General features: G+C 39.6%; 1 non-coding gene across 4 annotated transcripts in view; it reads right to left on the reverse strand.

Moving 5' to 3' along the window:
* Nucleotides 1-5,561: 5,561 nt before the first annotated feature.
* Nucleotides 5,562-25,462, reverse strand: part of LOC109428242 (mucin-2) — a 362,414-nt gene continuing 342,513 nt past the window's right edge. For all 4 annotated transcript variants that reach the window (XR_009997698.1, XR_009997700.1, XR_009997699.1 and 1 more), the window contains one exon: nt 5,562-5,997. This is a non-coding gene — a transcript (mucin-2). The remainder of the gene's footprint in view (nt 5,998-25,462) is intronic.

A 25,462-nucleotide genomic window follows, 5' to 3' on the forward strand; every position in this document is an offset into this window, starting at 1 on the left:
TTTCTTCCAATATTTCTTCGGAGATTTCGTACAAGGAATTTCGTAGGTCATCCCAGGAGAAGAGCTTTCGGAGTAGGTATCTGAAGAGAAATCTCAAAAAGATCACAACAATGAATCTTGGAAACAACGACCAGCCTTGAAAACCCACTAAAAGAAATTGATGGGAAGAACTCCATGGAAAATATTACCAATAAAACCTGTAGAAAACCCGAAAGGAACCGTGAATGCACCCGGAAGAAATCTTTGGAGAAAGGCCATGATAAGTCCGGCAAAACTCTGTAAAACACCTTTGGGATGTCCACCGAAAGGATTCTTCTAAGATACATTCCTGGAAAACTCCGAAAGAATGGAAGTCCAAGAAAAATCTCGCGAAAACTTTTACGCAAAAAAACCTGGGAAAAACTGTGGACGAGGAAGCTCACGACAATTTCTTGGAGAAATTACAGGAGGAATTTCGGTGGAAATCCCAAGAACGACTCTGGGAGCAATACCACGAAAATCTTTGGAAGAAATTCCGAAAGGAACTTTAGCAGAAATTTCAGGCATAACTTCTGTAGACATTATTATATTAATCGTTCAAAAATCTCTGAGAAAAAATCCGGGGAGAACTCCTTAGAAACTCCCGGCAGAAACTAAAACAAATCCCGCGATAATATCATCTTAGAAAAATCCTGGGAGAAACTCCTGTAGAAATCCCGGGATAAACCCTGGGAAATTCCCACGTAAATGTCTTGGAGAAAACACAGAAGGAACTTTGGGAGAAATCTCGCGAAGGACTATACCTGTGGAATAGAGTGGCCCACACGTATAAGAAAATAAAAAAAAATTCGAAAAATGCCAAGTCTTACCTCCTAAATCAGTTGTTTTGGACTCCCAGGAGCTACGTTCAAAATTTGAGCAATATCGGTTGAGCCTAAGGGGGCGCTCAAGTTTGTATGGGAAAACTTGGTCAAATGTATGCAGAAATTTTAAGTTTTCGAATTTTGCCGCTAGGTGACGATGTAAGCGTTCAATAAATGATCCCTTTTGTATTATTGTAGGTGACTATATGCCTATAGAACTTTGTCGAAGGTTCTACATGCCTATAGAACTTTGTCGAAGACCGTGAAGTGATCCGATGGCTGTGAAAAAAATATACCCTAGGCAAAGTATTGAGATTTCATTATTGATATTATTCCTTTACATGTATTGGAAAAACAACAATAAAGTTTATCCTCACTTTACCTAGGATATAACTTTTTTCCACAGACGTTGGATCACTTTGCGGTCTTCGATAAAGTTTTTTGGCATATAGTAACCTACAATAATACCAAAGGGTTTGCTTATTGAACGCTCCCAACTTACAATCACTCATTTAACAGGCACCATTATGACGAATTAATTCAGCATCATGATGAATAACATTTGAATTATTTTCACGTTCAACCTATGTTCGGGTTTTGTTCACACAAATTTGGAGAAGTTATTAAGCATCATGTTGTGCAATAACTTAATTTTTTGTTGTTCAAAGCGTTTTACAAATGCACAGAAAAGTTGTTGTTCGGCTTTGGCAAAAATGACTGAAAATAAATAAAATGCAAAAATGTTGAACTCTCACGAGAGTAATTATTTGCTTTTGTATTGAGAACACCTATTATGAATTAAGAATTACATATAAAATTACCTAAATCCGGATTAGAACTCGAGATCTGTCGATTGCCAGCCGCATGCCTTCCTATCTGCGCCATCCTAGAGATGGTGAGATGCAGTACCCAAAGCAAAACATAATCGTCCCATGATTTAATAATGATCACTCCTAAACTTGTGTTCAGCAGTGGTGAATTAGCACAGCACGTGGTTATCAACTGAACAACGCCTCATACTTCAACAGTTGTTCAGCAAAAAACACGTGTTTTCCATTCTGATTTCGCTGTCAGTTTTTTTATCGCACGGTGAGAAAACTTGTATCGAATGCGGCCAAAAAGTGTTGGTAGTTATTGAAGATATTGTTTCCAGACGTACTAATTGCGATATGAATATGTTTTTATTTTTATCATTAAATATCGATCTTTAAAAATGTATGACAATATGTGGTGCGGTATGGTCTTGGACATGGTGCATCTACAGCATCTGTTCGGGTTATCTACTCATTCTCAGTCGAAGATCCGTTAAGCAATTTTTTCATTTATGCTTTTGTCATGGAATCTTGATATTATGTTCAATAAATAGTGCATAAGGATGTTTAAAGATACTTGGAATGTGTCGATTTATGAATGCTGCTTGGTTATCTATGTAGGTGACTGTGGGAACAATATTCAGTAAACACGACAACACGGAAATGTCAAATGCATTGATCCAAGCGTCTCGTACAATTGAACTGCTGCGGAAGATAAAAACTATAATATAGGTACAACATATCTTGTTACAGATTTATAATAATAAATGAATGCCTCATTTTTACGTTGATTACGTCTCTTGGCACTCAATGCTAAACTACACAATTATATTCTGTTTTATTTTATGTGATTCGTTTAAAATATTAGTTATTTAATAACTTGGTTGTCTAAACAGTTTTAGCCATGATTTATCCCATAATCCGAACAAAGTTCCGAGTCCAACTATGACGGGCTGAAGGCGTTTATTTGACAAGTGAAAAGCACATTGTTCAGGAGCATATGCTTATCGATACATCAGCTTAATAAGATGCAGACAAATGTTTTGTTAAACTCTTTTGTTTAGGAATCAATGCTTGTCGAATAAATTTCTTGTTAAACTTTTGAAAAGTGTTTTAATTTATCATTGTTGATACCGATGAGGAAAGTCGAACATTGACTACTTTTTCAATTGTAAAGTCATTTAAACAGTAATGTGTAGAGCATAATTTTAGTTCAGCTATCATTACCATTATTAAGCAACAATTCAGCAAGCTTGTTTGTTAGTGACTTGCAATTGTTAGTTGGGCTTACAGCGCCACCTAGCGGCAAAATTCGAAAACTTAAAATTTCTGCATACATTTGGCCAAGCTTTCCCATACAAACTTCAAGCGTTTTGAGCGCTCCCTTAGGCTTAATACATCGACATTCCAAACTTAAAATATCACAGATGGCACTTTTTTGTGTGGTAGTAAAATCGAATTTTCTCGGTGAAGAAGTTGTTCCGGAACACGAGGTAAACATAGAAAGTTGTCTTTTCAAACCATTCTTGATTTCTATTCACTAACTTTTCACAAAACTATCCCGTTTTCTAACAATTAATGTGTTTCGCGATTTTTCCATACGATTTGACAGTTCTTGACTACCATGCTTCCGTGAGCTTGAGGTGAGAATTTGAGAAAGTTGAAAACCGAGAGTAGCACAAACGATGCATTGAATACAAGCGATGGTGTCGCTGCCGGGCTGTCAGCGCTGGAAACTAGATGCTATAAAAGTTCTTGCATGCAATTTTTACTGCTGGCGCCAACTGGGAGCAATCAATAAAAATGTACACAGTAATCATCCCATTGATTTTGCTCAAATTTTGAACGTAGCTTCTGGGAGTCCAAAACAACTGATTTAGGAGGTAAGAATTTGCATTTCTCGAATTTTTTGTTTTTCTTAAGTGTGGGCCACCTTACTGTGGAATAAATCCTACAAGATCCCAGTGAAAAAATAAGACGAAATCGGTCGGAATTCAGGAACCGTGGAAGATTCTCAAGTAGGAATTCTAGAAAAAAATGTTGAATTTTGATAAAATGCCGGTAGGAATGTGGAAGATCCTCCATGAGGAATTTATGTTTGAAGGCAGGAAAAAAAAGTCATGAAAGAATATAGAAGGAATAATTTGAGAAATCCTAAAATAGTTCCAGAAAGCTTCCCTGATGAAATTTCTGGAGAAGTCCTTGGAGATTCATCCATCTAGAATTTGCAACCTCATAACGTAATCGTGGGCTCACCGAAAATGCATGGCTCTAGCACGGGTATCCAGATTCTTCCGGATTCAACTTACTTTCCGGATAATCATTCTGACTAATCTGAAACTTCTACGCAGAACATCAGCGTTGAGTAAGACTGTTCAACATTACGCGTAAAAGATTAGTTTTGGCAGTTCTACACTAGTAAACGCTCATGTTCGAAAGAAGAGAATACTGCATGTATGTATTCGAAAACGTTTTTTTTTATCGTTTAGTAAACAAACCCAACAAACGTAAATCCCATACAAAACAATGCAGTGCCCTATACCACAGACAAACAGACGTAACAGCTTGAACGATTTTCGTGGAAATCCATCGCTCAGTCTACACTACCATCACCTGGTGGAAAAGATGCACGAATCACTCTGTTGTGCAATATCGTCGACAGAAGGCGCTAGTGTGAAACGTCAAACGCATAGAAAAATGATGCGCGCGCCTCTGGTTGTGAAAGCCACAACTATGAAAATTTAAAATGATCGTTAAAAGCGTGGTCGATGGAAATATCGCAAGTATTACGTCTGTTTGTCTGTGCCTATACCTTGGTCTGCACCGTAAAAAATCTGCACTGTGATATAAACTGATTGGCACTTGAATTCGCACTACTGTTCAATCAGTTTGTTATCAATTACATATCATTTGACAAAGAACATCCAATGCCTCTTCAATTTTAATGTAACTTCACATCAATTCGTTGTTGACAATGTTTTGATTTGAGAACTAAAATATAAAAAAAATGTGTACAGCCGCACCCAAATTCGATACCAGGACCTTTAGAGTCACGATCAACTATTTTACCACTACACTGCTTCACATCTGTTAGAGAGGTGCAAATCGAAGCGAAGCACTTTCTACCGCCTGTCATCTATTTTTATTTTCATGCCCAAAACAGTCATTACCAAATCAACAACTTTTCACTTTGGATCGTATTGCTTTTTACAGTAGTGCAAATCGAAGGGATTTTCTGTTGATTTCTCTGGTGGGTTTGTTTTGGTCCTCAAATCAACACTGACAGCATTGCGATCTCAAAGGAAAATCACTTCTGATCATGTTGATTACGACATTGAATAGTTAAGGGATTTTTCCCTTACATCTAGCGTGCACAATTTTTACCGTATGCTCTTAAAAGAACGAGTCACGAAGTCCGTAGCTGCAGAATTAGGCCGCCCGAGACCCCTTCTCCATAGTTTCGTTGGCGTCGTGGTAGGTTCCAGTCCCAGAACCCTTTTCCTTACACTTAGGCCGTTCGCAATGCTGTTTTATTTCGTATGGCGAGTTTTAAAAATTTTAAAACTCGCCATACAAAATAAAACAGCTTTGCGAACGGTCTTAGTAGCCAAGGGCGTTACCATGGGTTCAATAATAACCGTTAGTGATTGCTTGCCTCAACGATAACATTTAATGTTACTTTCGGACCAGTCTATCGCTCGCATGTCCCGCTCATCCCCTTCTCCTGCAGATACTTATTTTTACTTACCAAAAGTGACAAAATGTGTTGAATCTTTGGTTGCTATTCGCTCGCTTTCCCTACATATAACAGTACAGTAGTAGGTGTATCCTTAGTGATAATAATCTTGATGTGTTGCATCCCGTTAAAAGTTTTACGCTGTGTTGTTATACAGTTCGTTTCATTTTCTCCCGCTCGTGCGTTTGTTTGTTTAACTTCTGTTTCAGTGTTTTATTTTTGTTTTCTTTTTTTTTGGTTAGGCCAATAGATAAGAGATTGCTGTTTGTTAGAGTTTTGGTTAAAGTACTTCCACCCGCCGCAAATACAGTGCGTATAAATATCTGTGTTTGTTTTTCGTTCCACTAGCCTAGCAAAAGTTACCAACCGGGCGTCTCCATGCCGTTACGGCTTGGATGTGGCACGGCTTACTGCTTTTCTAGCGAATAGTGACGTGATTTTTTCCAAAAACTTTTAAAGAAACCCTTCTTTTTCTGCGTTGTTGGCGTAGTATGCTGCGATGAATGCTGATGCTGGGGTTGGTGATGGTGATGTTGTTGTTGTTGTTGTTGCTGTTGCTGCTGCTGTTGGTAATGAAGAGAGTGATGATAGCCTCGAGAGTCGGTTACTGGAACGGAAGAGATGGAGAAAACGGAAGTTGCGTGATTAATAGGCCAAGGCTATGTCATTTCTTGGTTAACGGGTAGTTTTTAGCGTTCAATAATTCCGAAAACTTTAGTTTTAGTGAGTTTAAAATGTTGAATTTGTTGCACTGTGAATCTTTGCACTGTGCCTCCCAAACAGAAGGAACGATAATTTCAATTCGTTATACAGGTATACCTAGATTTAGTGGACATTTCAATTTTCGAAATGGATTTTACATAAAATCGTAGCATTTTATTTTTATTTTTATTTCAATTGTACATATACCAAAATATACAAAAACATATAAAAACAGCATGAAAACTGAGTTTTCGATAAAAGGCTAGGAGTTGTTGGCATATATTTGTAATTTTCGCTAAATAACGAATATACTACTTTCTCGCTAGCATGTTACGATCGAAATCTTTTATCTCCAAAAATGTGTGTGGTTGATTCAGAAGACAATATTTTGAGAAATGAACATACAGGGGATGGCCAAAATGTTTGGGATAGGCAACTTTTTTTTCTCACAAAAAAGTTCAACATGCTATAACTTTTTATAGAGAGCATCAAAAAATCTCAAATTTTGATATGTGCATCATTGGTACAAATTTGGACTCGATTAATTAATCTTTCGCGAAGTTAGAACTGTTCGGGTAAAACACCATTTTTTAGACAAGTCATTTTTGAGCTGTCATATCTCGGAAAGCAGAAGCAGTGAATCGAATTGAATGAAATTTTTAACGTACACTAACAATATGTATATGCTTTGCAATCTATTTAAACATTGAAAAAAGTTATCATAGATTGACAGTTTTTGGATTTTTCTCGAAAAAAATGTATTTTTTTTACATCAGTGTCAATAAGTTTTAGTGTTGATATCCAAAGATATTCCACTTCTGCTCTCAAGTTATCTCTAATCAGATATTTCAGAGCCTATTTAGATTGAACAAAGAACACATTTAGTAATTTTTGTGTGGTATTGTAAATTTGACTTATTTTTCTCGATATGGGTAAAAATTTCAACCCGATATAACTTAATTCGCCGTATGAAAATTTTACATTTTATAACGTCGTATTAGGTATGAATATATTGTTGATGAACGTTAAAAAATTCATTCAATTCGGTTCACTGGTTTCCGAGATATGATAGTCCGAAAATTAGTTGTCTAAATAATAGTGTTTAGAGCCCAAATTCGTACCAATGATGCACATATAATAGGTTGACAAACTGTCAAAATTTGAGATTTTTTGATGCACTCTATAAACAGTTAAGCATGTTGAATTTTTTTGTGGGAGAAAAAAAAGTTGCCAATCCCAAACATTTTGGCCATCCTTTGTACACCATAACAGTATTTGCATAAATCTCCCAAAATTTGAAAAGTTTAGAAATTCATTCAGGGATTTAAAATTAAAAGGTATCCGAGGATTTATTTACCCTGAAATTTCTTTAAGAATTGCTTCAGAAAAGGCTGAAATTCCTCAAGGGGTTCCTTCGGAAATTTAGAGATTCGTGACAAGCAGTAACCCAGAACTGTCAACTTTATTTACGACGGTCTCCGGAGAAAACTTCCCAAATCAAATCATCATGTTACAGATTATTTCAGAAAATCTTCAATGTGTTCGTCCAGAAGTGTCCCAGAGAATTCTTTCTCGAAAAAAGACATGAATTGCTTCACCAATTCCTTCATGATTTTTCACAAATCATTCCAGAGATTGTTTGAGAAATTCGCCCAGGGATTACTACAGAAATTCCTCTGGATATTTATTCAGAAATTTCTCTAGGCATTCGTTTGGAGAATCTATTGGAAAATCAACCACATAGTTAAAAACACTTTCTATAAAAATTTTTAGGAAATTTGTCCGTGTATTCGGCCAAAAAAAATCCCTCACAGATCATTTCAAAAAATCTTCCATGGACTCAATAGGAAATTTTCTTCAGGGATTTGTTTAGACATTCCTCCTATTCTACAAATTCCACAAGAAATTTCAAAGCAGCTTGCATGATTTACTTCTTAAAATCCTCCATTTAAAAAAAAATATCCATGAATGTGAGTAGAAATTCCTCGAGGGATTCTTTCAAAAATTTGTTCGATTTCACCAGAACTTTTATAGTTTTTTTTTCCCTAAAAATCCTTCGAAAATCTCTTTAAGTATTCTCTTAAACGATCTTCCAAGGATTTCTTTCAATTTTTTTTTCTGTGGTTTGCTTTAGAAAATACTTCAGGGATTTTTTTTGAAAATCTGAAGTTCTGTCAAAAAATCTTACTGTGGTTCCTTCACAAATTTTTCGAGGGATTCTCCCATGTCTTTTATTATAAATTCGACTAATAGTTTCTTCAGAAATATCTTCAGATTTCCCTCCAGAGATTTCTTTACAAATTTCATCAAGGATTACTTTTTTAAAACTTCCACATATTTTTCGATAATTTCTTCATGGACCCTTGCTGAAGTCCATCCTAGGCTTTATTTAAAAAATCTTCCACGAGTTCCTGAAAAAATCTCCCAGGAATTCTTGAAGAAATTCTTTCAGTGACTCCTTTGGAAACTTCTCGTACATTTACTTTAAAAAATCACCCAGGAAATCCTAAAGATATTTAGTCAGAAATTCTTTCTCAAAATTTTCTAGGGATTCCTTTAGATTCAAGAATGTCCTCCAGAAATTTCTCCAAGAAAGTCTTGCAAAAATGATGCATAGATTCCTTTAGAAAACACGTCAAGAATTCCTTTCAAAAAAAAAAAAAAATCATGCGTGGGGTTTGGGTACTAGTAGTGGACCCCCTAAGCCATCGAAATTTACTTCTGCGGCTTTTTAGCTATGTTACGTCAGTGAAGTGTTCCAAAGTGAAATTTTGTAACAAGTTTCATGTCCCCTCTTTATGTTAAGACCGTCAAATATACAACATTAATAAATTATTCCAGTGAAATACGCATTTGAAAATGCGCATCGGTGTTGCGTATCATGGACCCCGATGGGGTTATTTACAAACAGCTTGGCGCCTATAGTGGACCCCCCATTTGATTTCCATGTCAGCTGTCATGCTGCCGATGGAGCCTGTAGTGGACCCTCCTGAATGTGCCTATAGTGGACCCTTTTGAGTGTTTACATTTATTAAAAAGTTAAAATAATCGAATTTTGTTTGCCAGGAACTGCTGTGGAGCAATGTAATTGATGTTCCCCCAGTGGAAGTTGCCAGAAAATCGTTGATTTGGGCATTTATATTTGGGTTTTTCTGTAGGGGGTCCACTATAGGCGCTGGGTTCACTACTAGCACACAACTCCTATATTGTTTCGGAAATCAATCTAATAATTTCTTCAGACTTTTGTTCATAGAAATTCCTCCAGAAATTTTTCAAAGCTGTAACAATCCTCCTGTATCGCTAAGCTAACGGCTTAAGCGCCACCTTCATTTGGAAGGACCGTTAACTCGGATTTATATCCCGGCAAGAGACCGCTATCTCAGAGCAGGCCAAACAGTTACTAACGGACAGAATTGAAAACAAATTGACCCAACGGATAAAGCAAACTTTCTTAAGGCACAAAAATGTCTGAAAGGAAATTTAAAACTTAGAAGACTCTTGTACTTTCGAGCAGTTGTTTGGTGTCTCAGCTAACTGGACCAATCAATTTGATAATCAGCTCAATCTTTCAGACGTCACGGGCTAGTGGAGCGTGAACTAAAATCGAATTAATCAGTTTTATTACAACCAATATCGAATCCCAAAAAGACAAAACTCCTCAGGTTTGTTATAAGCTTTACAGTTTCAAATTGGGAAAGCTTTTATTGAAATATCGACTTTAGTTCAAGAAAACCTAACTATAACTTTGTGACGTCACGACTAGCTCGATTTGACACTGTTAATAACGTATTCTTCTGTATTCCTAGGAAATTACTAGTCTAATCTGACCTTGGCCTGGAACGGTGGGGCTCCCACGCTGTCCTACGATGGCTACTTACAGCAGGTCCACGTTCGGCGGGCAAGCTGGGTTCGAGCGACTTACTTCGTTACAAATAGTTTCGAGAAGCAGTTCCGCCGTCGGCCGTCGTTGATGGGACAGTAGCTGGGCCCGTGGGTGACGACAATTCCAGGGTAGAGGCGTCCCTGTCCGAAGTGGAGTGTAGAGCACGTGTTTGAGGCTCAGAGTCGTCCCACTTGTTACCAACCGTTTGGGTAACAATGACTTGTGTGGTGGAAAGGCTAGCTGTTGGTTCAGAGCATGTTATTGTTATTGTTTTTTTTTATTGAATATTGTATATTTATATTATTTATTTAAATGTCTAAGTGTATCATAAATGTTGGTCTCCACTGTTGTGTGTTTGAGTTATGTTTATTTTACACTTAGTAGCTTAAGGTGTCTTTTCATTCATGTATTAATTTATTTATTTATTTGATTATTTCGTTCTGTTTACATATTCCGATTGTAGATTTGTTTATTATTCAGATGCTTTATTTATTTATTTCTATTTATTTATTTATTTATTTATTTATTCACCTCGTTTATTTATCCACTATTCACTATTAGATACTTTATTTACATATTTATTCAGATTTATTTATATACAATTACCAGACTATTTATTAAAAAAAAAAAGGAAAACAAGTGTCCGTTAGGTTTTGTCAAGGCTTCGCATGTAGCCTCAATCGGGATTTAAATTAAAGTCACAAGACACCTTTTATAATTGTTCAATGTATGTTTAGAGTGTAAGGAACTCATCGTTACGACGACTGCCACTCAGATGACATCAAGTTCCACGTCACCTTTTTCGTTGAAGAAAAGAAGGGACTCCTGGAACATTCGGGAAAAGAGGGAAAAAAGGAAGGAACCTAAGAAGAAAGAGGTGGTTGAATTTTGGAGAGTCCGGAGGAGTGAAGGTCTTGTCGGGAGGTGCGTTAGTCTTTACATGATCTAACCACCTAAGTTCCCCGTAAGTGAGTAGTGACTAAATCCTAAACCTACTTAAAACTTACAAATTAAATCGTTTTAAAAGTTTAAAATGCAAACCCACAGCTTAAACATCATTAAAACTTAAAATTACGAGCATTAAAATAGCACCGATCGCAGTGAGCAACACCACAAACGGTTAGAAAATAATTCGGCACCACATGGCATTAAAAACGTAAGTTCTAGCCGCGCTATTCTCACTGTGGTCATTTATGTGCTCAAAATAACCAAGCGAGCCCGTGGTGTAAGACTATAGTGTAGTGAGTGGTCAAGCGGACAAAGTTTAACGGTGATAATGATGTTACGTCAAGACTGTGGTTGTCCCGCTGAACGAAGGTGCCGGCTCGCTTGATGGATCACTGGAAGAAAACCGCGCGTGTGTACCACTCCCCGGACATGGAACAATGGCCTATACTATATGGCCTTACCGACAGCTCCCACGAAAACGGTGGGAATAGTGAAAATGAGTAGAAGGAGCATAAGGAAGAAGAAGAAGAAGCGTGAAGAGAAGATCCAAAATGCCTGAAGAAGAAGGTGAAGACCGTGAAGAAGCAAGATGCCAGAAATCCGCAGCGTCCACAGCACCCGACAGCAGTAGCAGCAACGGCCGCAACGTACCGGTGAGCTCGAACCAATTGTAACCCCCCCCCCTTTTCAGTTAAATATATACCAAAAGTACTAAGTTTTGATTTCTCCAATAAATTGTGTATGGCCCTCTGAACCACAGCTTATTTGTTTAATTTTTGTTATGTTAGAAATCTTGTTTTCCATTGTCCGTTCCACTTTGTATTGTCCGCCTTTTCACCACACCAACCCCTAGGAATTCTCCAAGACCACCTCAACGACCCTGAGATCCAGGTTACCAAGAAGAGGCCTTGAGTGCCCACCCCGGAAGCAGCCGTCGGCTCAAGACCAGCAGCTTGGGGCTTTGGCCGATTCCCGTCTGGAATTAGCGAGCAGAAAAACCTGGCTCGAAGAGATTCGTTTCAATTGGCGCCCAACGCAAAATCTTTAGAAAAAGTGCTTTCCTTTTGGCCTGAAGTAAAGCCCTTTTTCATACGGTCCCCCGGAGAAAATTCCACTCATTCACATTCGCGAAATTACTTGCTTGGTCGTCAGGTCGGTATGCAGCTCGGAGATCTAATAGCTTTGAAGATAGAAGAAAGTGAAAAATGGAACTCCTTGCGAGTGATGATAACAAGAGTATTTAGCCTCCTAACAATCTGTGATAAGAACTGTGAATTAGGTTCCAAAAATAGTTTAAAATTGTTTATAGAAGTTTCAAAGTGTTTAATGTGTTGAGTAAATGTATGTAAAGTTGAGTTAAAATTCATTAAAGAACTGGTTAATACATTGGTTTACTTGCCCAATGTTTAGTTTTGTTTGTGCCGTTCCATAAAATGTACTAGAAACAAATTTTGCAAATTGTTTTTTTTTTATTTTCCTTTTGAGTGAATTCGAGGGAAAAACATATTCACCTGAATAAATTCAATAAATACATTCTTATTTCCTTCAAACATATATTGCAAGCAACGAGATGAGGAAATCCACCACCTCATAAATCCACATAAAAAAACATTCATTGCATGCTGTTTTCCTTTTCATTATCATTGAGTTTATTTCGCTTATTCATTCATAAAATATGTTTATATGTCTTTGCATGCTGTATGACATTTCGAGCAGCATAGCTGCCATCACTTCAATAGCATGCACCACATATCACACATTTTGTCACTAGTTTATCCTCAAATGGAACCAGAAAAACTTTTTTTTATTAGGCAGCAGCTGCGACAGTGCATTAGATCTTTATTATACGTTTCCTACTGTCAGCAGACGACCAGATCGGTCACAGAATTTTCAACCTATCGGTAGCCATAGAACACTTCACTATTCCGTTCATCAGCCGATCGGGTAAAGCCTAAAATATAATAATAAAACACATAATTATTAGTTAATTACCTCAAGCATACCAAAAGATCATTGTGAAATCTCTATTGCTATGTTTACATATGTGTGTCAATTATCCGTCTCATCGTTGTGAGCTGTTTTGACGAGCAAATGTCATTCGCTTACAGGGTTGTGCGGTACAGGAGTACACAGGGTACGCAGCCCACTATATATGTCGACCGCCGATATGTCGACTGAACTCACGCAAATTTGAACAGTCTCACTCATCGTACTTTCACTACAGTCTTCTCTCGCAGGATGCGAGCGAGTAATTAAGAAATACGAAATGAGTGAGCTGATTCACACTTTCACGGTATCAATCTCTGTAACTCTAGCGTGGGAGTTCACAGTTGATAATGATACCTCACGCAGACATTTTTAAATTATTTTAATGGGCCCTTCTATCAATAAGTTTTAACCGTAGTATATAATGAATTTTAACCTGTTTAGTCCGAGTAAAGCACTTGTGACGTTTTCGTATCGTGGAACTGAGATAGTTGTCAATATTTGTGTCTCTTTCCGTTTAACTTTCATATTGTGGAACTGAGACTGTGTTAAAGTATTTTCGTCTCTTTCCGTCGTGTAGATAGGGTAAGTGGAACTGAGACTGTGTAATTTGTCTCTTTCCGTAGTAGGTAAAATAGTCATGTAAAATTTAGTCCAAGTTCAGTACTTGTGACGTTTTGGTAACCTGGAACTGAGACAGCTAAATAATAATTTGGTCTTATTCCACAGTTGCAGTAATAAAGTAATTGATATTAATAATAAAATTCTAGTCAGCAAAAGGCTTGGCGATGGGAAACTTAATTCAGATTTCTTCTCCACGATTGTGACGGAGTGGCAACTGATTTATTCTGACGCAAAAAGGAGATCTCCACATTAAATCTTTCTAAATCCGATTTGTTAAAGTTCAATGGCAGCATCCGAATTTGATTTTGACCGGTTTGGACGGAAGATGGACTCCACTAGTGCCGTCGAAAGTCAACAAAAAAATCGACTTCTTCGATTTTTTTTAACCCGACTCGGGGAAAATTGTTACCAACCGTTTGGGTAACAATGACTTGTGTGGTGGAAAGGCTAGCTGTTGGTTCAGAGCATGTTATTGTTATTGTTTTTTTTTATTGAATATTGTATATTTATATTATTTATTTAAATGTCTAAGTGTATCATAAATGTTGGTCTCCACTGTTGTGTGTTTGAGTTATGTTTATTTTACACTTAGTAGCTTAAGGTGTCTTTTCATTCATGTATTAATTTATTTATTTATTTGATTATTTCGTTCTGTTTACATATTCCGATTGTAGATTTGTTTATTATTCAGATGCTTTATTTATTTATTTCTATTTATTTATTTATTTATTTATTTATTCACCTCGTTTATTTATCCACTATTCACTATTAGATACTTTATTTACATATTTATTCAGATTTATTTATATACAATTACCAGACTATTTATTAAAAAAAAAAAGGAAAACAAGTGTCCGTTAGGTTTTGTCAAGGCTTCGCATGTAGCCTCAATCGGGATTTAAATTAAAGTCACAAGACACCTTTTATAATTGTTCAATGTATGTTTAGAGTGTAAGGAACTCATCGTTACGACGACTGCCACTCAGATGACATCAAGTTCCACGTCACCTTTTTCGTTGAAGAAAAGAAGGGACTCCTGGAACATTCGGGAAAAGAGGGAAAAAAGGAAGGAACCTAAGAAGAAAGAGGTGGTTGAATTTTGGAGAGTCCGGAGGAGTGAAGGTCTTGTCGGGAGGTGCGTTAGTCTTTACATGATCTAACCACCTAAGTTCCCCGTAAGTGAGTAGTGACTAAATCCTAAACCTACTTAAAACTTACAAATTAAATCGTTTTAAAAGTTTAAAATGCAAACCCACAGCTTAAACATCATTAAAACTTAAAATTACGAGCATTAAAATAGCACCGATCGCAGTGAGCAACACCACAAACGGTTAGAAAATAATTCGGCACCACATGGCATTAAAAACGTAAGTTCTAGCCGCGCTATTCTCACTGTGGTCATTTATGTGCTCAAAATAACCAAGCGAGCCCGTGGTGTAAGACTATAGTGTAGTGAGTGGTCAAGCGGACAAAGTTTAACGGTGATAATGATGTTACGTCAAGACTGTGGTTGTCCCGCTGAACGAAGGTGCCGGCTCGCTTGATGGATCACTGGAAGAAAACCGCGCGTGTGTACCACTCCCCGGACATGGAACAATGGCCTATACTATATGGCCTTACCGACAGCTCCCACGAAAACGGTGGGAATAGTGAAAATGAGTAGAAGGAGCATAAGGAAGAAGAAGAAGAAGCGTGAAGAGAAGATCCAAAATGCCTGAAGAAGAAGGTGAAGACCGTGAAGAAGCAAGATGCCAGAAATCCGCAGCGTCCACAGCACCCGACAGCAGTAGCAGCAACGGCCGCAACGTACCGGTGAGCTCGAACCAATTGTAACCCCCCCCCCTTTTCAGTTAAATATATACCAAAAGTACTAAGTTTTGATTTCTCCAATAAATTGTGTATGGCCCTCTGAACCACAGCTTATTTGTTTAATTTTTGTTATGTTAGAAATCTTGTTTTCCATTGTCCGTTCCACTTTGTATTGTCCGCCTTTTCACCACACCAACCCCTAGGAATTCTCCAAGACCACCTCAACGACCCTGAGATCCAGGTTACCAAGAAGAGGCCTTGAGTGCCCACCCCGGAAGCAGCCGTCGGCTCAAGACCAGCAGCTTGGGGCTTTGGCCGATTCCCGTCTGGAATTAGCGAGCAGAAAAACCTGGCTCGAAGAGATTCGTTTCACACTTTACAAAACGGACCAGGATTCGAGCAGTCTGACACACCCGATATTGAAGCCGACACCGACTTCGAATTATGCTACCTGGTCTCCGCTCAACGTGACAAAAACTGGCCGTTAGCACGCGGACAGTCCTTCAGCTTCGAACTTCACCCTCGAGAAGGGTCTTCCACTCGAAACACGTGGTTGGTTCTGGCTGGGAGCTTGAATAGCACTCGCACTAGCAGTATCGGCCCGTGAGATGTCCAACTCGTCCTCGGAAATGTGGCCCAAATCAGGACAAGCCGCCCTCGTTGGATGGGCGTAGCCTATTCAACGTTGGAAAATCACTCAAACTTCTTCACTCAAGGTCAATTTTAGCATTGGCTTACCTGAACTAACCAGTTCTATGAACACACGGTTGGTACACAATTAATTTTTGAAATTCTTTAAACTTATAAAAAACCTGTAATATTAATTTCAATAATTAATCACACTTACTAGTTTAAACACTATCGCGGAAATTACTTCGATTTTAGTTTGAATTTCAAATCACTACTAACTGTTCGAAACACTAGTAAAATATTACTCCGACAAATTAGTCGACTTATCGAATCGAGCACTCCACTTAAAATGAAACGGCGCTCGCGATACAAATTGGTTGATACCTAATAGTTGAGACGCAATTTCCTCTGCAAGCTGTACACTTTTCTATAAGTCTTCTGCTGATTGGAAATAGGAAAAAGGTCGGAATTTTCCACGGGAGTGGAAATTGCGCAGTAAGAAAATTAACTACAGTTTGGTCAATTCGCCCTTTGATATGCAACCATTGATACATTGTATAACTTGAAATTCTAAACTTGCCGACATACTTAAACTCGAGCTGTTCCACTTCCAGGTGGCAGCACTAGTATACATAGACCGAAAGCTTTAAAGCTTCAATGTGGATTGTATGTGACTATATACACGGAAAGAAATGTGTTCACGTTTTGGTTTTATTTGTTTTTGAATATAATTATTTAGAAGGTTTATTTAAATGAATTTGGCGAGTACTGATAGATGTTACATTCGCCCATGCTAATAAAAAAAATTTTGAAAATTTATACAAAATTTTCAAAATTTTTAGTTTAAAACGCGAGTACAACTTCTTAATTGATTGTATTTTGTTTTCATAAATTAATCTCATCAAAACTATTCATTATTATTATATATGTTTTTAAATTTACAGACACAAACAAAAAAACTAAACAATGCCATTATGAACCCAACTCATTCATCTAATTCTCATTCATCTTTCCTAACAATCCCTTACTGGTTTCACCGACAAAACCTCAGAAATATCTGAGAATGATACTATACCGATTTAGCCTCAGAAAAATCTGAGCATTTTTTTTTTTTACGAAACATACCCGATTTGACCTCAGAAATATCTGAGCAGATGGTTTTCTAACCGATTCCTTCAGAGCATCTGTCTGAATTATAATTTACTAACTTCTAACTTAACTTCTAAACTAACTACGCGAAATCATAAATTCTCATTCATACCATTCAAAATGACATAGTCAAGTCACACGGAAAACATAACCGACGGAAAACGATTGAACGAACCCGACTTTTCAGTACCGGGTAAACACGAAAGCATTTCAGTTTCGAAAGCTCTTACCAAAAACGTCAAAACGAAACAAAAACAAACGCGACAAAAAACTAAACGGTATGGCAGCTGCATCAAACGACGGAATTTGCGGATTTTCTTCGAAACGCGGATAATTATGGACGGAAATTGCATGAAATCAACGGTAAACTGAAATTAAGAGGTAAAGTGATCTTTTGGAATGGAATATCTATTGAAACTATTGGTGTAAAGTGCAAAACTATGAGTTTGAAAAACCGGGTTATTGGACAACAAAGATGGAATGTGATATGGGTCAGTAGGTCAAGGTCAACGCTAGCCAACCGACCAACCGACAGGATTGCATCTGATGCACCTCCACACTTACACAACTAACATAAATGGATACAAATGTAATAGAAATTTTAAATATTTTAGGGGTTTGTTTGACGAAGATATTAATAAAGGCAATGTGAGGAAACTATGTGGAGACTTCTCGAACATTGGACAAAAAGATTACCTCTGAGAGTGTTTGTCGACAAAATACGATAGTTTATGAACATCGAAGTGATGTACCGACATAGCTGTAAAGTGCATACGAACAAACTGTGTTAGTCAACAATGTGAGGAAACAGACTAGCTGACATCTCGAACATTGGACGTAGTTGATGACCTCTAAGAGTATTTTGTTATGAGGATGGTTTATGCACATCTGTTAGATGGCCGTCATAGCTTGTGGTTTTAGACACGCTTTAGGAATGAACCATGATAACTTCCAGCTATCTTCTGCCCATCAAGTCGTTCCAAAGCGTAAGTGTTTGTACCCAATACTTCCGTTATTCGGACCTTCTCGTACTTGTTGGCGAATTTCCCCACGAAGTTACGGGACTTATCGGAAAGATGAACCATCCTTTTATACACCACTTCTCCCTTTTGGAATTGGTGACGATAATTGGCACGAAGATTGTAGGGATGGCTGTATTTTTGGTAAGCTTTAAGCAAATTCTCTTGTACTTGTTGATGTAAGTGCTTCATGTCTTCAGCTGTTTGCTGGGGCTCTTTCGGCGGCTCGCTTTCTTTCAAGGTCCCATACTCACTTCCACTACTGACCATGTTTCTACCAAAGTTTAGAAAGTATGGAGTATATCCGGTACTCTCATGAACACTCGTTCGAATCGCCTTGGCGATTTGGTGGACATTTTGATCCCAATTTCGATGGTCTTTATCCTGGTTCAGTGAACAACGTATCGCTGTCACGATTACCCTATTTACCCGCTCAGCAGGGTTTGGGCTAGGGTGGTAAACCGATAATGGCCAATGAGTAACAGAGTATGTCGAAAGCATCTTTTGAAACAATTCCGATCTGAATACAGTAGCGTTATCTGTGATACAGATTCGTGGCGCTCCAAACACATTGAAGATTGTGTTCTCAACGAAGGCACAGGTAGCAGCAGCGGTTGCAGATCTCATGCACTGAATTAGGACGAACTTTGAAAAGAAATCACTAACGACGAGTAACCATATATTTCCTCGCTTCGACCGTGGATACGGTCCCAAGAAGTCCATAGAGATTAATTCCCAGGGTTGGGAACACAGTTTGGGTTTCCCGCATGCTGGTCTGACATTCAGGTTAGGTATTTTGGACTCTCGACAAACTTCACATTGGCTACAAAAGCGTTTCACCTCAGCGGCCATCCGTGGCCAGTAATTCCTCTCGCGAACTTTCGCGAGCGTTTTGACAAACCCAAGATGGGCTTCTTCATGAATCGCCTGAATGATTCCACGTCTTTCAACTGCCGGAACCACATATTTCCATCGGAACGAGGGGTCTTCCGTAACCAGGGCGTTGGGGATGTGCTTGTAAACCTTCCCATCACAAACTTGAAAATCTGGATATCTTCCTGGCTGGGCTTCTATCATCCGTTTTAGTTGAGTGATGTATGGATCTGAAACGACGACCTCAATCTGGTTTACCGCACGGGATAACGCATCTGCGGGTATGTTCTCGGAGCCCTTCTTGTACTGCAGTAACATGTCGTACTTGGAGAGTTTGAGGGCCCACCGCGCAATCCTTGCTGACTTACTCTCGATCGACATGGTTCTCAGGAAAGTCAAGCTCATCGCATCCGTTTGGATTATGAACTGCGAACCTTCAATAAAGTGTTTAAAGTTTTCAATACTTAGAAGTACAGCAAGACACTCGCGTTCTGTTGCGCTGTAACGGCGTTGGGTGCTTGACAGTTTCTTTGAGTAATAGGCTATCGGCTTTCGTACTCCGTTCTGCACCTGAACCAAGACTGCACCTACCGCTAGGTCCGAACTATCAGTCTCGAGAATGAACGGCAAGTTGAAATCCGCGTTTGCCAAGATCGGAGCTGACACTAATGCGGTTTTTAACTTCTGTAGAGCGGCGTCTGCTTCCATTGTCCATGCGAACTTCTTGGATCCCTTCTTGAGCAGATTCGTTATTGGCGTGGTAATTTCAGAATAATTCGACAGAAATTTCTGATAAAATCCCGCAAGTCCGAGAAGACGGCGTACATCCTTTACGGTCTGAGGGACCGGGTAATCGAGCACAGGTTGTATCTTACTTACATCCATCGATAAGCCTTCCTCCGATAGAACGTATCCCAAATACGTGATTTTCTTTTGGCAGAATTTGCTTTTCTGCAAATTAATGGTCAGACCTGCCCTACAAAGTCTTTCGGCAACCAGTTGGATTAGACGAATGTGTTCTTCTAGGCTGTTCGAGACAATGATAATATCGTCAAGATAAACATATACGTAGGGCTCGAGATCATGCCCTAACACGCGAGACATCAATCGCGCCATCGTCGCCGGTGCATTAGTTAATCCAAAGGGCATAACTACAAACCGGAACAAGCCCTTATTGGTGCGAAAAGCGGTTTTATCTTTAGCTGAGTCTTCCAAGGGTACCTGATAGTAGGACTCCGACAAATCAATGACGGAAAAGAATTTAGATTTTGGTAGTCGCTGAATGATTCCCATCATATTAGGAAATGGGAAGTCATCTTTCTTGGTGCACTCATTCAGTCTCCTTGAGTCGAGGCAGATCCTCCACTTCCCATTTGGCTTTTTAATGGGAAGGAGTGGGTTGAGAAAGTCGACTGGGCCATGGCATTCCTCGATGACTCCAAGATCTCTCATCCGCTGGACTTCCGCATCAATAACCTTCTCAACGCTCGGTGACCATCGATAATAGGAAACCTTTTTAGGTTTCGCGTCTACGAGAAGCTCTATTTGGTGTTCAATCATCGCCGTACGACCCAACTGTCCTTCTCTTGTCTCTGGTAACTTCTTAATCGCTTGGTATAGTGCTTTCCGATCACTGTTCGATAGCTCATGCTCTGTAACCAAATCTTCAACTGATTCTAACGATTTCTTTGGTAGTTCTATGGTCGGCATTTCCAAACTCTCATCAGTAATTTCTTCCGTCTTGCCTACTGGATTAGCGTCTGGACAAGGATTTAGTTGAAAGCAAATTCTTTCGGTTCGGTCTCCAAAATAATCCTCCACATACGTCAACTCAGGGACATTTTGGTTACCACTTTCGTTGTCCAGAGATTCGTTCATTGGTGAAACCAACTGGAACCCAAATTTAGTCAAAAAATCCACACCAAGAATCAGTATCTTTTTTACTTCTGGCACAATGATCGTTGGGATCACGTGAGTTGTTTGTTGGTACGAAAAAGGAACATTTACGTAGCCTAAACATCGATAGGCTGTTCCATCGGCGGTAGATATTTTAATAGATATTGGATGGATCTTCAAGCCTAGTTTGTTGATAAGTTCTACGGAGCTGATAATAGATAAACTGGCGCCCGTGTCCGCTAATCCTTCAATCTCTTCGGAAAGTATTCGTACTTTTACGTGAGGACACCTATGGAATTTTGTGTTTATTTGATGAATACTGTTGAATACGCTGTAATGGGGTTTGGGAATCTCTTGGTTTGAGGTTCGAGGACAAGGATTCCCCGAATGGACCTCGTTCACTCGTTTTTTGGCAATTCCTCCTTTTGCCCCAACTCGTGTTTGTTCGGACATTTGTAGGCTGTAGTGTCTGTCAAACCACAAATATGGCAAAAGATTGTTTTACACTTATCGCAGTCCTTCCACATGTGCCCGATACGTTGACAATTCCAACAGATCGATTGTTTAGTCCTATCCGAAGTACTTTCAAAACGAGTTTTTGTCTTGCTGATGTTGTTACCAATTCTTGCTTTCAACGCATAGATTTCATCCAAGTCTTCGTCGGTGTACTGTTCTCCGATACCGTCCTCTTCACATTCCACTTGATGGACAGTGGGACGAGGTTGAACTGAACATGAATACAAATTGGACTCGAGGGCATCGAACTTGAAGCAGAGTTGAGCCAAGTGCTCAATCGAGTGAATAGGCTCGAGAGCGAGTCTGCGCTTGTAGGTAAGCTTCATATTCTCCACGATGATTTCGAACTTTTCAGCCTCCGACATCTTCTTGATCATTCGCTGGGCTAGCATCTCCATGTCCGTAAGATAGGCACTGAATAACTCAGTTGGTCGCTGTTTGCGAGCGCGCATTTCCTCCTTAATAATACGGTCGCGGTTCGGGTTGTCATATCTCATTTTCAAGTAGGCCTCCAATACTTCCCAGGAGGTAAATTTTTCCTCGTAGGTAGTAAACCAGACGTACGCGCTGTCCTTGAAGAGCAAATGGGCATGCATCCTTAATTCATCCTTAGAAATGTCGTACGATCTACTAAGTATGTTTATCTGCCGTAGGAAATCGGTTACCGGAACAGCATTAGAATCACCGGTGAACTTTGGCCACTTCTCAATGATACTACACTGTTGATGAGGCAATCGTCGGGAGAATCCGCTGGATGGCAAGGGGAACGAACTTCGTTGCATGCCGGGCGAATACCCAACATTCGCAGTTGGCTCGTTCCGCGGCGTCGAACACCTGGACCTGTGCATTGGAGGCTCACCGTAGGCAGCGTTTCGTTCAATCCCTGGAAACGATTCAGGGCCAAGTGTTTGACGTGTCCCCGAAGGGTATCCGGACAGCTGTAACGGTGGCGAAGGATCAGGCAGCGTTCGTTGAACCGGGGTACCGCTCCGATTTACCTCTGAACGATTTGGATACCGTGAGTGGCTCAGGTTGATTACCGGACGAATGCTGGTATTAGCCATCTGCTCGGTCAAATTATCCACGGGCTGGTTTCGACCCTGGTAAGGAAGCACGCCTAGACCAATTAGCTGATCAATGTACCTCTTGATGTACTTATCGATTTCCGAGACATGAATGTATTCGTTATTAGGCCCACCAACACGAGCGGTGTCTGGATACCGGGCTGACTCACTGGGTTGATGTTCAGAAACACGTGGATCTTCCGACACCCCCTCGAATGGCGGCGAGGACATCCGAATCTCTGGCTGATTTCGGTTCCTTGGATGACCCGAAGCTTCTGCACTCATCTCCTGCGTACCTGTAGACACACCAGATCTCGGAACCTCTCCCGGACGTAACGATGGAACGCGAAGACTCCACGGACTCGATTGTAAATCATTGAAGAACTCGACCTGGCGTGGGACGGTGCCTGTAGACTGTTCTGCATGACGGAAATTCAGCAAGTCTTCTACTAACGCAGGTATCACTTTCGACATCTCTCGTCCAGATTGCTCTGTCGTTCCTCCCTCAGCTCCTTCAGTTTCATCCCAACTCATTAACCACGGAGAGCCTGGGTTCCGCGGCACGTGCGTCGTCGTTGTTTGATTTAACGCCATACTGGACCTCATCGACGGTTGATCCATTGTCTGGTTCATCTGGACCACGGTAGTATCTCCACCAGACGGATTCCCTCGGGTGGTGGATTCCGCGATCGGCTCATATCCGCCAGATTCGTCCAAACCCGTTGCAAAATATTTGGCCGAAATTTTAGAAATCATTTCCAACAAGCAACGCAAATCCTCCTGTTGCTGGGCCGTACGCGGAGTGTACCTACGTATACGAAGGTAGTAATGGACCAGGCGGGAGAAACATGTTGGATGCGGTCCTTCGTTCAGCAAATCCGCAATCTCCTTCAGCTTCTTCGGCACTTCACGCAGATCATCATTCATCATTGCTTCCGTCACTCTAACATACCTTTCCGAATCCGGGTCACGAAATACCACGCGTAGATCCCGTCGACGATTTTCGACTGAACCAAGTATAGTACAATTTCGCACAGCGAGTTCGTAATTCACCTCACTCTCATCTAAATGATTTGGATTTAGTTTAAAAGTCTCCATGTCAAACAAACCAAATTGTATCGAATTCACTTTTGAAAAAAAAAAAAAACACTTATTCACTATAAAGTTTAAACTAACCAAAAAATCACTTATTCACTTTTTCAAAATCGCAATTCACTTACCGAACGAACTAAATCACGAAAAACCGAAGTTACGAACTAATTTTACCGAAATTACGCGACTAAATTATAATACAAGAAAAGAAAAATAACCAATTGACTATGTTTAAAAAGAACCAGATACGAATCTAATTGAGTTCAGAATAGGCAACTTAAAATCCAATTAATAACCAACTATTTACATCAAAATTATTTACAATAAAAATATCAAATTCCAACTAATTCAAACTTTCAGAATTAACTGTTTTTCGGGCCCCACGTTGGGCGCCAAATGTAACAATCCTCCTGTATCGCTAAGCTAACGGCTTAAGCGCCCCCTTCATTTGGAAGGACCGTTAACTCGGATTTATATCCCGGCAAGAGACCGCTATCTCAGAGCAGGCCAAACAGTTACTAACGGACAGAATTGAAAACAAATTGACCCAACGGATAAAGCAAACTTTCTTAAGGCACAAAAATGTCTGAAAGGAAATTTAAAACTTAGAAGACTCTTGTACTTTCGAGCAGTTGTTTGGTGTCTCAGCTAACTGGACCAATCAATTTGATAATCAGCTCAATCTTTCAAACGTCACGGGCTAGTGGAGCGTGAACTAAAATCGAATTAATCAGTTTTATTACAACCAATATCGAATCCCAAAAAGACAAAACTCCTCAGGTTTGTTATAAGCTTTACAGTTTCAAATTGGGAAAGCTTTTATTGAAATATCGACTTTAGTTCAAGAAAACCTAACTATAACTTTGTGACGTCACGACTAGCTCGATTTGACACTGTTAATAACGTATTCTTCTGTATTCCTAGGAAATTACTAGTCTAATCTGACCTTGGCCTGGAACGGTGGGGCTCCCACGCTGTCCTACGATGGCTACTTACAGCAGGTCCACGTTCGGCGGGCAAGCTGGGTTCGAGCGACTTACTTCGTTACAAATAGTTTCGAGAAGCAGTTCCGCCGTCGGCCGTCGTTGATGGGACAGTAGCTGGGCCCGTGGGTGACGACAATTCCAGGGTAGAGGCGTCCCTGTCCGAAGTGGAGTGTAGAGCACGTGTTTGAGGCTCAGAGTCGTCCCACTTTACAAAACGGACCAGGATTCGAGCAGTCTGACACACCCGATATTGAAGCCGACACCGACTTCGAATTATGCTACCTGGTCTCCGCTCAACGTGACAAAAACTGGCCGTTAGCACGCGGACAGTCCTTCAGCTTCGAACTTCACCCTCGAGAAGGGTCTTCCACTCGAAACACGTGGTTGGTTCTGGCTGGGAGCTTGAATAGCACTCGCACTAGCAGTATCGGCCCGTGAGATGTCCAACTCGTCCTCGGAAATGTGGCCCAAATCAGGACAAGCCGCCCTCGTTGGATGGGCGTAGCCTATTCAACGTTGGAAAATCACTCAAACTTCTTCACTCAAGGTCAATTTTAGCATTGGCTTACCTGAACTAACCAGTTCTATGAACACACGGTTGGTACACAATTAATTTTTGAAATTCTTTAAACTTATAAAAAACCTGTAATATTAATTTCAATAATTAATCACACTTACTAGTTTAAACACTATCGCGGAAATTACTTCGATTTTAGTTTGAATTTCAAATCACTACTAACTGTTCGAAACACTAGTAAAATATTACTCCGACAAATTAGTCGACTTATCGAATCGAGCACTCCACTTAAAATGAAACGGCGCTCGCGATACAAATTGGTTGATACCTAATAGTTGAGACGCAATTTCCTCTGCAAGCTGTACACTTTTCTATAAG

The sequence above is a fragment of the Aedes albopictus genome, chromosome 2 (genome assembly GCF_035046485.1).
Source record: "Aedes albopictus strain Foshan chromosome 2, AalbF5, whole genome shotgun sequence".
Classification (NCBI taxonomy): domain Eukaryota; kingdom Metazoa; phylum Arthropoda; class Insecta; order Diptera; family Culicidae; genus Aedes; species Aedes albopictus.